An 11572-nucleotide genomic window follows, 5' to 3' on the forward strand; every position below is an offset into this window, starting at 1 on the left:
AAAATATTACAGATGTCAGAGAGACTACAACAATGTTATGGTTACCAAATTATGTAACTGCAGAATTTTTTTTTTTTTTTTTCATACTCTGATAAAACTGGTTTGAAAAATAATATTAGTAATCTTTTTTATACTTTTATCAGATATTTAAATTCTAATAAGTCTTGTTGTGGTACCTTGTAATTTTTGTCCAATTGTTAGTTCATTTTCTTATAAAATTTTAGAAATTTAGAGCCTGCATTTTCCGGTAATATTTGTGGTCGTTAACGTACACATGCCCTTAAATCAGATCTATAGGACAGTAATCAAGCCTAGATTGTTGTTTATGTTGCATTTGATGTTATAACTTTGGGATAACCCCCAAAAATCTGGCAGGAAACTATACTCACCACCAAGTTTAAATGTGTGCAAAAAAAGATATTATTATTATTCTTATTATTATTATTATCATTATTATTATTATTATTATTATTATTATTATTATTATTATTATTATTATTATTATTATTGTTATTGTCATCATATTATCATCATCATCATCAAGATATTATTACGTCTTCTAAGGTCAATATCAAATTTAAAATTTTACAGTCTTCATTTATATGCATTATATTTTCTTATTAAATATGCAACGTGTGTTATCTCCGTCATTGTAATTTTGTTCTAAACAATTTTTTGCAAGACGAAAGTAAATTGGCCAGGGAGACTTTTTGTGTGTGTGTGTGTTTTTTTTTTTTTTAATTGTGTTATTTTCAAGCCAGTATGTATGTCCTATGACCACTATGTGCGTGCTCTTTTCTCTGGCATGTTTACCGTTACTTGTCATACAGTTGGTTGAACTATTTGTACCTGTTGACAGTATTGAATTCTTTTCGGTTTATTAACTTCAATTACTTCCAATATGAATGTAATTGAAATTATGTTTGTTCATTCTTTTGCCATGCAAACATGTTGCATTGTATACCGCTCACTGTTCAATTGTGGTGTTGTGTTTAGATTGTTTTGTGTGGATAAATCTGCTACATTTAACAATTATAAAATTGTCCTCATCCCAAACCCCTTTTGTAGTTCCATCTGTAATACAGGTAGACAGGATGGTGATGCAGAGAACCCTTCTGCATCACTTTTCCAACCATAGATATTCAACATTCAGATCACTTTAACATCCACTTGTGTTTATTTTTCCGTATTTCACAATTGACAACATGAATGAATGACGCGTGTGTACATATAAAAGAACATATATAATTATTTTACACAACTTGCAAGGCCTTGCAAATGCAATATTCATCTTTTTAATCCAACAGTTATTTACATTTTTTATATTGATGGTTCTAAATGTGAATGTTGGAAATGCAATATAGGATTTGCTTCACCATGTTCCTATTTGCCCGTATATTGCCATATTCTCTTCCATAAATTACTGTTACTAGAAGTTTAAATGTATTCCATATACATACTACAAAACAGAAGAATGGAATTGCCTCCTGTAACATGGCCGCTCCTTTCCACTCCCCCATATAGTCAGACCATTTCAATACCACAGTACAAGTTATTGACATATACCTCCAGTTTGTTACATGTTTGCAATCATTCCGTTAACTACTACACTTAAGTCTTGGTTTTATTTTATGTTTTAATTAATTGTAATTATTATGGTTATAGTATTTGTAAACAGTTCTATAATCTGCAATCCATCCTTATTACTGGTCAGATTATGGTGTTCACTTAGACTTTTAGTTGTCGGGGTACTTAATGTTAACATGAGCGTGACAGAAAATATTTAAAACTTATACTGGTGTATTTGGTGAGTTCATTTAATATTTTTTGTTTATTGCTTATTCATAGCAGGGATGACCAACACTGTTATTTTAACGCATTGTATATGAATTGCTGCAAATCCCCTATTTTTTTGTCTTAAGTTATGCAGGTGGTAAATGAATTTCAGTGTGATACAGATGCTTTGCCGGTGAAAGTAGCAGTGCACAAACTGAATGGTTCACAGAGTACCATTAGATTGAAAATAGCTTGCCACAGTTCATATGCATTGTGTTGTGAGATTAAGTCAAGGCTGTGGATTTTCTTTACCCATTTTCTGCTTTCATTATTTTTCATGTTGAAAATATTATTTTGCCTTAATATAGTTTTATTTTATTGTTTATGTTACATTGAAGGCAGTATTATTTGGTTCACTCATTTACTCAAGATTGTTCTGAAATTTATTACATTACTGTTTAAAAAAAAAATAGGAAGTTTTAATTACTTGGTAACATACATAGCAATATTTAGTGTGATGAAATTCTGTAATCCCTAAGAAATTACATTATTAATTTTGCATATAAATTTTAATGCAAATAAAAGAATAAATAGGATATTTTTATTACTTATTGGTAACCATCATGAAAGGCATTCCATAATTATTAATATTGAATGTTATTTAGAAATACCATCATCATTACAAAACCCAGGAATCTAATGTATAATCATCATCTGATATTCTGTAAATCTAGAAGATATGAAAGAATTCTTCAAAGAAGTGATAGCTCAGTACCCAACACTTGACCTTTCAGCTTCTAATTTTTCTCCCGTGAATTTATTTCATTAATCCTGGTTTCAGATCCTTACCTAAATATGTCTGCAGTGTGTTTCTTTAGCAAACAATACACATACAAAGTGTCTTCCTGTTTCTCCACTATCTTTGTCTCCGGTGTTTTCTGAACAACAAAGGAACAGAAAATATGTGGTATATACCTAGGTATAGTTAATCAACAATTTATTAATAAAAGTTTAGAATATACCAGTGTGACTGATTTGATACTCGAAAAAATTGTGAGTTTCCATCTCGTGTAATTCTTACTTACAGGAACACCACTCACTGCAGTAAATACAACAATCCATATAGATTTAGTGTTTCAGCATGTAACAGTATGTTCGTCACATTAACTGATCCTCTTTATAATTGATAAATAATCCATTCTTAATCATGTATGTCGATTACTTCAATTTTAAAGATGACAGAATATTGCTAGGGATTTTCAATAGTCAAACCCCTCCAAATTATAAATGAAACTTAATTACAGAAACGCCAGTACTTTTCCGAAATTTAACATACTATTATTATTGCATGAAACGAAATTTTTAAAATCATGCATTTGTTTTAAGCATTTTGTACCATTATGTCATGTTTGTTACACAGAAACACTTGTTTTTGTGTGTTGGAACATTTTCGTGAGTTTTAATAATAAAATATTAGTTTTATAGCTTTGTTTTTCGAATAAGAACTTTTTTAACTGTCATGTTTAGAATAAAATATATTTTGATTGTAAGCAGATGGAGGGTTAAAGAATTGTAAAGTACTTTTATTCTGTCTCCAGCCCTGACTTAAGTTGATATGCTCAGTTCTGTCATTAATGCAAGGCATGTATTAAATATAAATCCATTGAACTTAATATTTGTAACTTATTATGAGGGATAATAAATACGTCTGAAAACAACCTACATACGTTTGAAAATGGTTAAGATATTGATTACATTTTAAGACATGTAAAAGAAAATATGTCCAAATGATATTTTGTATATCCCATGATAATGTTTCTCCTCTCCTTTCTTTATGACATTAAATTTCAGCACATTGTAATTTTATAACTGTTTACATTGAAGATTGAAATATAATTTAATTTTGTTACTAACAGTTTATTTCAATTATCTTTTTGTGAACGTCATTTTTTTTGTGCGTGTTCACATTAATTTACAAATTTGTTCCTAATGGCATGCTCTTTTCTTCTATTCATATCAAGCTAATAAGTTCTAACAATATATTTGTGGAACAAATTCTGCAAAATAATAATATTCAGACTTTCTACAGGAGCATTAAAAATTATGCTATCCAAAATATTAATTATGGAAGAAAATTCATCAGGTAATAATTTTAGATGGAAATAAATATATAAAATATTGGCCACTACTTCATTCTGTTTATTAATCAATTCTCGAAAATAGCATCTATGCCTGTTCACCAGATGCAACAATTGGTTTTGTTTATAAGATACCAGTTAGTTTGAATTTAATATCAGTGAATACTTTTAAAAAGTCATTAATGTCTATGAAAATATGAATAGTAAATGTATGCTCCTGTGGAGCTTTCATTAAGCTTTTGTACAATTTTTATAATATTTAGAAAGTAAACACATCCATGTATTGATAGTACGTATGTTTGTTAATGATGTAAATTCTTAATATTTTGTTTTGTGTTGTGTTTTGTAATAATGCAAAACTGTGAATATGGTTGTATAAAATAGTGTGGATTTTTTGCGTATATTTTAAGGAACTGAAATAATGTGGTGTAAGTTGTATTTTGACAGAATTGTGCATATTGCTTTGAATATAAGGTCATGCTCTTTTCTACCTCCAATTTTTTGTTTGCAAGGTTGTCATTCCAGATTTCTGATATCTGCTTTGAAAGAGTACATAGAAAACAACCAATCTAGTTAATATTGCTGCCAATGACAAATATAATTGCTTTCGTTAAGATGGTTTTAAGTATTACTGCCAGAGGTGTTGAAATCAGCTGATTGCCAAGTTTCTGTCCTATCCCGCAGAAGATTTTTTGTTTTTTATATTCTATCAGGAATTTTGTAGATTTGATATGGAAGTATGTAAAACTCTTAATTCTTTGCAAATAGGTAAAGATCGTATTATGTACAGTTCGTCATAATTATTTTTAAATTGAAAACAATACAGAAATGTACATAATGCATGTGATTTACTTCTCAAGCCAATCTTTGTTGATAGTGAGGTTAAACATCTGAATGTGATGAAAGTCCTGCATTGACTGCAGTTTGTATGCAATATCGGATTTTATATTTTATTCCCAGAAATTTACATAGCTTCTACTTATTTATGTAAAATATGATGCTGCCGTGTCTGTTGAATTTTGGTATTTAGAAACATAATATTTGTCTTAGAAAGTAAAGACTAGCATAGTAGAATTTGCAGCCTTAGCAAGACATTATTCAAGCATGCAGTCTATTTCCTTTTTGATGTTTGCTTACAACTTTCCCATTTATAATCATAACCAAGTAACTGGTTACGATTAATTCATTCTTTTTTATCTGAAAGGTACTAATAATATGCCTTACAATTAATGTATATTGGACATTGAATGTAACAAACATATTTTTGATGAAACATTACTGTAGCTTCAATATAAAACTGTTCCTCTTTAGTAATCAGTATTTAAACTGGACTTCTGCCCTGTTATTGAACTTAAATCTGATAAATATGGCTTCCCAATACAGTTCGATCTATGCAAACAATATATTCTTTGGTTGAAATGAAAACAATTCCAGAAGCATGTGGGGGCTGTAATCCTTGCCACAAGTGCCTCACATTAAAAGTATTGTAAACAAAAAATTAATAATAATAAAAAAGAAAATTCTCTAGGCCCCCTGTGCTTTTGAAATTTAAATGCTTCATTTCTTATCAATTCAATCTTGACAGTTACATTGTTTCGTGTAATTTTTCACCTCTTTATATTAAAAGAGGTTAAGCACATTGTAGTAAATATCCTTTTATGATGCCTTCTGAGGAAGCACTCAGGAATTTTTCAAAAGAATGATGCCATTCTGTATCATTAGTTTGATATGAACAACGAATTATAAAAATGAGAATACTTTCTTCAGGCAATTTATTGTTTCACAAGATGCACTGTTTCTCCCTCTAATAAGCATTTGTAGGATGGGACAGTCTCTTGCCAGGTGTTGTAAGTATAAGATTTTTAAAAATTAAATCATGATGATATTAAAGTCATCTAAACACAGATCTAGTTATTTCTGTTAAACTATTTCATACATAATATTTCCAGTGACATTTACTTACTTGACCGTGGTTAGTGCAGGATGGCCCACGTAACTCTTTCACCTCTGGTAGTGTGTGAAATATTTCATATATACATAAACCGACAATAATTGCAATTTAAATTACATTGAAGGGGACATCTGATACAGGTAATATATTTCTTGTACATGAAATAATTTTCAAGATAGAGTCAACTTTCGTTTTTTAAATGGGAACTAACTATGTTTTGTATTGTTGTTGTTTTCTAATGCCAGGCATTTGACAATAAAGTTATTTGACCTCTTGCACTCCAATATTTTTCAAAGATATTGTTATGTCAGCCACTGAAGCACAGATTTTGAGGTGTTCCGAATCCATTTCTTGTTTTGAATTGCACAATGTTTTGTATTGTAAATGTTGCCTTAGCACTGTCTAACGACAACTGGCTACTTTACAGGCTGTTTGAATATCACCGGTAACAGTAAAATTAACTTTCTTTTTTCTTTAATGTATCACATCACATTATATTGTACATACTAGCCGCATACTAGCCATAGCCTAATACTAGCCATACCAACACATAAGACATCATCGTATTCATCATCATACACAATCTCGCTTTCGCGCTTGTGGAATACCCTACCCAGTGACATCAGAGACTGTCGGAATTTAGTAGCGTTCAAAAGCAAACTTATTAAGCATTTTCTTACTGCATAGAATAGGTTTAATTTTTACTTAGTTAATAAAAAAATTTTCTCTCTTCTTAACTTTTACAATAAACTGTCTAGCTTTTATTAGTCAGTTAATCTTTTAGTACTTTGATTTTTATTGTATTTGTAAATTTAATATTAATTGTAATTATAATTTTAATTGTATTCTTAATATTGTAGTTGTAATCCCCTGGTAGAGGGGCCTTATCTCTACCAGGTTAAATAAATAAATAAAAATAAATAAATGTGTATTGTATTCAGGACCCTTGTGGTCACTCAAATACTTTGAGCTGATGTCTATCATTACTATAAACTATAAACAATGTCTGACGCACCCTTCCTTATGTCTAGTTCATAATGTTGGCATAATTGAAGATCGAACACATCCATAGTACTGTACACTACTCAATACAACACTTATTTCTTCAGTTCTGTACTGGGAAATTGAATGATAAGATATCGGCGAGAAATCTGATTTCACACTGGAGATTTTGCATTTTGTTTCTTGAGAATAATTGTTTATTTTTTATTGTACACTACTTTTAGTCTCACTTCATATGTGCAATATTTCCATAGTATTAAAATGTACAGTACATTGTGATTGTGATTTAATTGATCCACAACTCTAACCAGAATTGTCCTCCCTCCATTTGATCCTTGGTCGGACATTGCTTTTGGTTACTCTTACCTGTGACATTCAAACAGTCAGTAAAGTAGCCAGTTGCTACTAGACAAAGCTAACGCATCATTTGCAATACAAAACATAGTTGGTTCCCATTTTAAAAGTAGAAGGTCGACTCAAATATCTTGAAAATTATATCATGTACAAAAAATACATTATGTGTATCAGATGTCCTCTTCAATGTAATTGAAATTGTAATTGTCGGTTTGTGTATATCTGAAATATTTCACACGCTCTTGGAGGTGAAAGGGTTAAATGGACTACCCTGTATACTGAAGAATTGATGATATAGTTTAATGTTCGGTTGTAAATATGACAGAATCTAATCATAGCAAACTTCATCTTTGTGCAATTATATTTATTTACTAATACTATATTGGATGATATAGTAATTCAAAGTAAACCTTTATTAAAATGGCATCTAATAATATTTTAATTATTACGCTAGATATTAGAAACTCTTTAATAGGCCTCAAATATGCACTGTAAATAATACTGTATATTATTCTTGTGCTTATGTTACTATATATGCTTGTGTACTTCTTGTACTTAACATTTGCTCTTCCAATTGCAATACTGTTTTGTGAGTATAATTTACTTGTCGTGGTCTGCTGTTCTTGTTAGTTTATTGCTTTAAACTGCGAAGTATTCGTATTTTAAGTTGGAATTTCTATATAATTCTTGTACGAATACTATGATGATGTTGGTGACATAACAAACTAGTTTATTATTCTTTATGCTACATTGATTGGAAAAGTGTGACAATGTGGAATACCGGGTGCCCTATAATTGCAAATTGATTTTTTATGGCTTCAGAAAAACATTAAGATGCTTTCGCTATATTATTTATAATAAGATGGGAAAAAGATAGAATTTTTTGCAATTTCTTATTATTGCGCTAATGAAGTAGAAATTTCTTATGTGCGTATACTGTTACAAGTACTTTATATTTGTATGTAGGAGTTGTGGAAATAACCTCGAATTAAACTGCCGTATTTAGTGATAAAATCTTCAATAATAATTGCCTGATGGATGACATTTCTCAAGTAGAGATTATCACTTAATTCCACCCCCTTCCCTCCTTTTCTGTCCTGTAATAAATTGCTCTGCCTACCTGCTGATTTAATGTTATCCTGTCACACTATTTTCGCTCCCCTTCTCTTTTCTGCCCCTCCTTATGGGTATGATTTCTTTTTCTTTATTATGATGTACTCCTTCTCAGTCTGGGAGTGAGTCCTAGGTGTTAATGAATGGATTATTTTTATAGGTATATACTTACTTAATGAAAACAGAAGAAGCAAAGACACATGCATTATTATTATTATTATTATTATTATTATTATTATTATTATTATTATTTCGTTCTTACATTCATGGTACATTCAGATATTAATAAATCCATTTCTTATTTAAAAATAAACTAAAGAGAATTTATAGTTTTAATGACCTAAAATATTTTATTGATTGTTTTCATAACTAAGCCCAGTGTAGTTTTATTTGAACAGATAGGACTAGGAAGATTTATAATAGAAAATTAGTGTTTTATATTGTTTTTTTTTTTTTCTGGATAGAGGACATAGGAATTTAACATTGCCATAAAAAATCTGCCTATAAAAAAATGAGAAATAACTTAATCAGTGGGCCATGTTTAAAAATTATCAGGCTTTGACAATTCAATTTGTAAAACAAAGGAATATCATGCCCTTAGAAAACTAAAATACATAGTCTATGAAGAAGTCCATGGAACTGCCAACAATGGCAGTAACAGACGAATTGACATAATCGCCATTAGTGAATCCCTGTCTCAGGTTATGTTAATTGACCCCACCATTAGGTTTGAAATGTATAAAGGGCAGCCTGAAGACGTACATGAGGAGAAATGAGCAATCTACATTCCAACTATCCCGTATTATAAAGATAAATACCAACTTCACAATATCAGTGTTTCGGGATTGATGTTTGGAGCAAGAGGAACGATACCCAACTTCTCTTCTCAATTCTGTAAGACCCTAGGACTGCACAAATCTCTTCTGAATGAACTGGCCCTCTTCATAATTAGAGTCAGTCAAAGTTTTACGGAACCACCTATATGGACTCTAATTCAGTGTACTGAAAAAACTGACGCACCATTATCATTTTTCTTTCTCTTATTAGCTTTCATTGCTTCTTTGCTTGTAACTTTTTTTTATTCTGTAAACTGCCATTGTTTGTTTGTTTACTTTTTTTCTTACTCTGTTACCTTTCATCATCTATTTGTTCTTGTACTGTTTTGTATGCTTTGTCTAATGGCAGCCTCTAATTTGAGGAAGCTCTAGCAAATAAATTGCTAAGTCAAAGACTGATGTTCTCTTGTTTTACAAATTGTCAAAGCTTACTAATTTCTAAATATGACTCAGTGATAAAGTTATTTCTTCATTGTTTTTATTCATAGGTTTCTTATGGAAATGTTAAATCTTTATGTTCTAAATTATTATTATTATTATTATTATTATTATTATTATTATTATTATTATTATTATTATTATATATACACACAAAATTCGCAGCATATACAACTTACCAGTGTTATAAATAGTCATAACATGTTTAGTGAGGAGATCCGACCTCTCTCCTAAATGGGAGGAAAACCAATCAGTGATGATGAATGGCTGTGATTACACTTTTTGTAATGCTTCTAATGACATAGAAGCTGTATGTGCAGTGGAGTTATCTTGCTGGAAGTAAGCACACTGTTTTTCATTTTGTTAATGTACAATATATCTCGCACATAACATTGTGAGTTGACCGTATCGTGTAAAACAAAATGGGGCCAATTACTCTGTGTAAAGTAATGCCGCACCATACACCCACTTTCTGCACTAATTGAGGATTTTCATTGTCTCAGTGCCTTGTATTCCAAGTGGACATAAATGGACCCAAGCTCCGTCCATCATTAGTAATTGAGATGGATCAACAATACCATCACTAAAATTCTCGTGAGTGGCTGAATCTTCTCGCTATAATCAATGTACCACTGTCACTCTATAAAGATAAAAGTGCAGCATTTTCAATCCTCTTAATGCTGATCTTTGTGACATGTTGCATTCTTGTGCTAATCGGCATGAAGATTTCTTAGGACTTAGCTGTATTCTTGCATGAATATCTGCAAGTTTCTCTGATGTGATTCTTGCATCCAGGAAGGTGGACATCATTTTCAACATATTTGCTTTGATAAAAGTAAGATCAATGTAATGTTTTGTTATTACCTCTTACCGGCACATTATTTGTTTGGGACTATAAGCCTAAATCACTGCCACTGACCATGTGAGAGTGGTCAGATCTCCTCACTAAACACACGTGTTACAACCAGTTGTAATGTTGGTAAGTTGAAGTTGTGTATACTGCGCACTGTAGATATATATATATATATATATATATATAAAAAAGGTAAAAGGTAAAGGTATCCCCGTAACATGCCATGAAGGCACTTGGGGGGCATGGAGGTAGAGCCCCATGCTTTCAGTGACCTCGGCACTAGAATGAGGTGGTGTGGTCGGCACCACGCTCTGATCGCCTTTTACCCCCGGGAAAGACCCGGTACTCAATTTTATAGAAGGCTGAGTGAACCTTGGGGCCGTTCTGAATATATATATATATATATATACACAAACACACACACACACACATATACAATTTATTCATGTACAGTTTTTACTTAATTTCATGTTCCAGTTACTGTGAACTTAGAAGATCCGGTGTGTCTATTTTTGGCCTACTGTTCGTATTTATCATACAGTCCTCATTAATGATGAAGAAAATGCATTGTGTGCTGTTGTTACCACAATTGAACATAATTATATCGAATGCGTTTTATTTTTTATATGTTTATTTTGGAAGTAAGAAAACCTGTTATATTTATTGCAGTTGTAAATATTCCGCTTATCCATGGTAATGTTAGGAAGAGAATTGATTAAGGAAGAGAGTTGTGATCTGTAAAGAATGTTGACAGAATTCCATTAGAAATATATTAATAATTACATTATAAGCCCATCTAAAATTAATACATATACCGAATCCTGCAAACAGGACGACCCTGGTAAAGTGCTCCCTTGCCATCAGTCACTCTGTTTTTCTGGTGGATGGTATACTGACACTTTACACAGATAAAACTTTGACATTTTGAGTCCTCATAAGAAATCATTGCAACTAACCATCTTAAAGAATTTATTTTGGACTTTGCGTCAGTCTTGTCAGCATAGTCAAGATTTCCTGTAAGGGCTCTCTTTGCGTACTGTCTTTTTTTTTTCTGAGCCTGTTCCACGCCACTTTTAAAACAAGTCAAGGGCATATTGCATAGACCAGCGTT

The sequence above is a fragment of the Periplaneta americana genome, chromosome 2, assembly GCF_040183065.1.
Source record: "Periplaneta americana isolate PAMFEO1 chromosome 2, P.americana_PAMFEO1_priV1, whole genome shotgun sequence".
NCBI lineage: Eukaryota > Metazoa > Arthropoda > Insecta > Blattodea > Blattidae > Periplaneta > Periplaneta americana.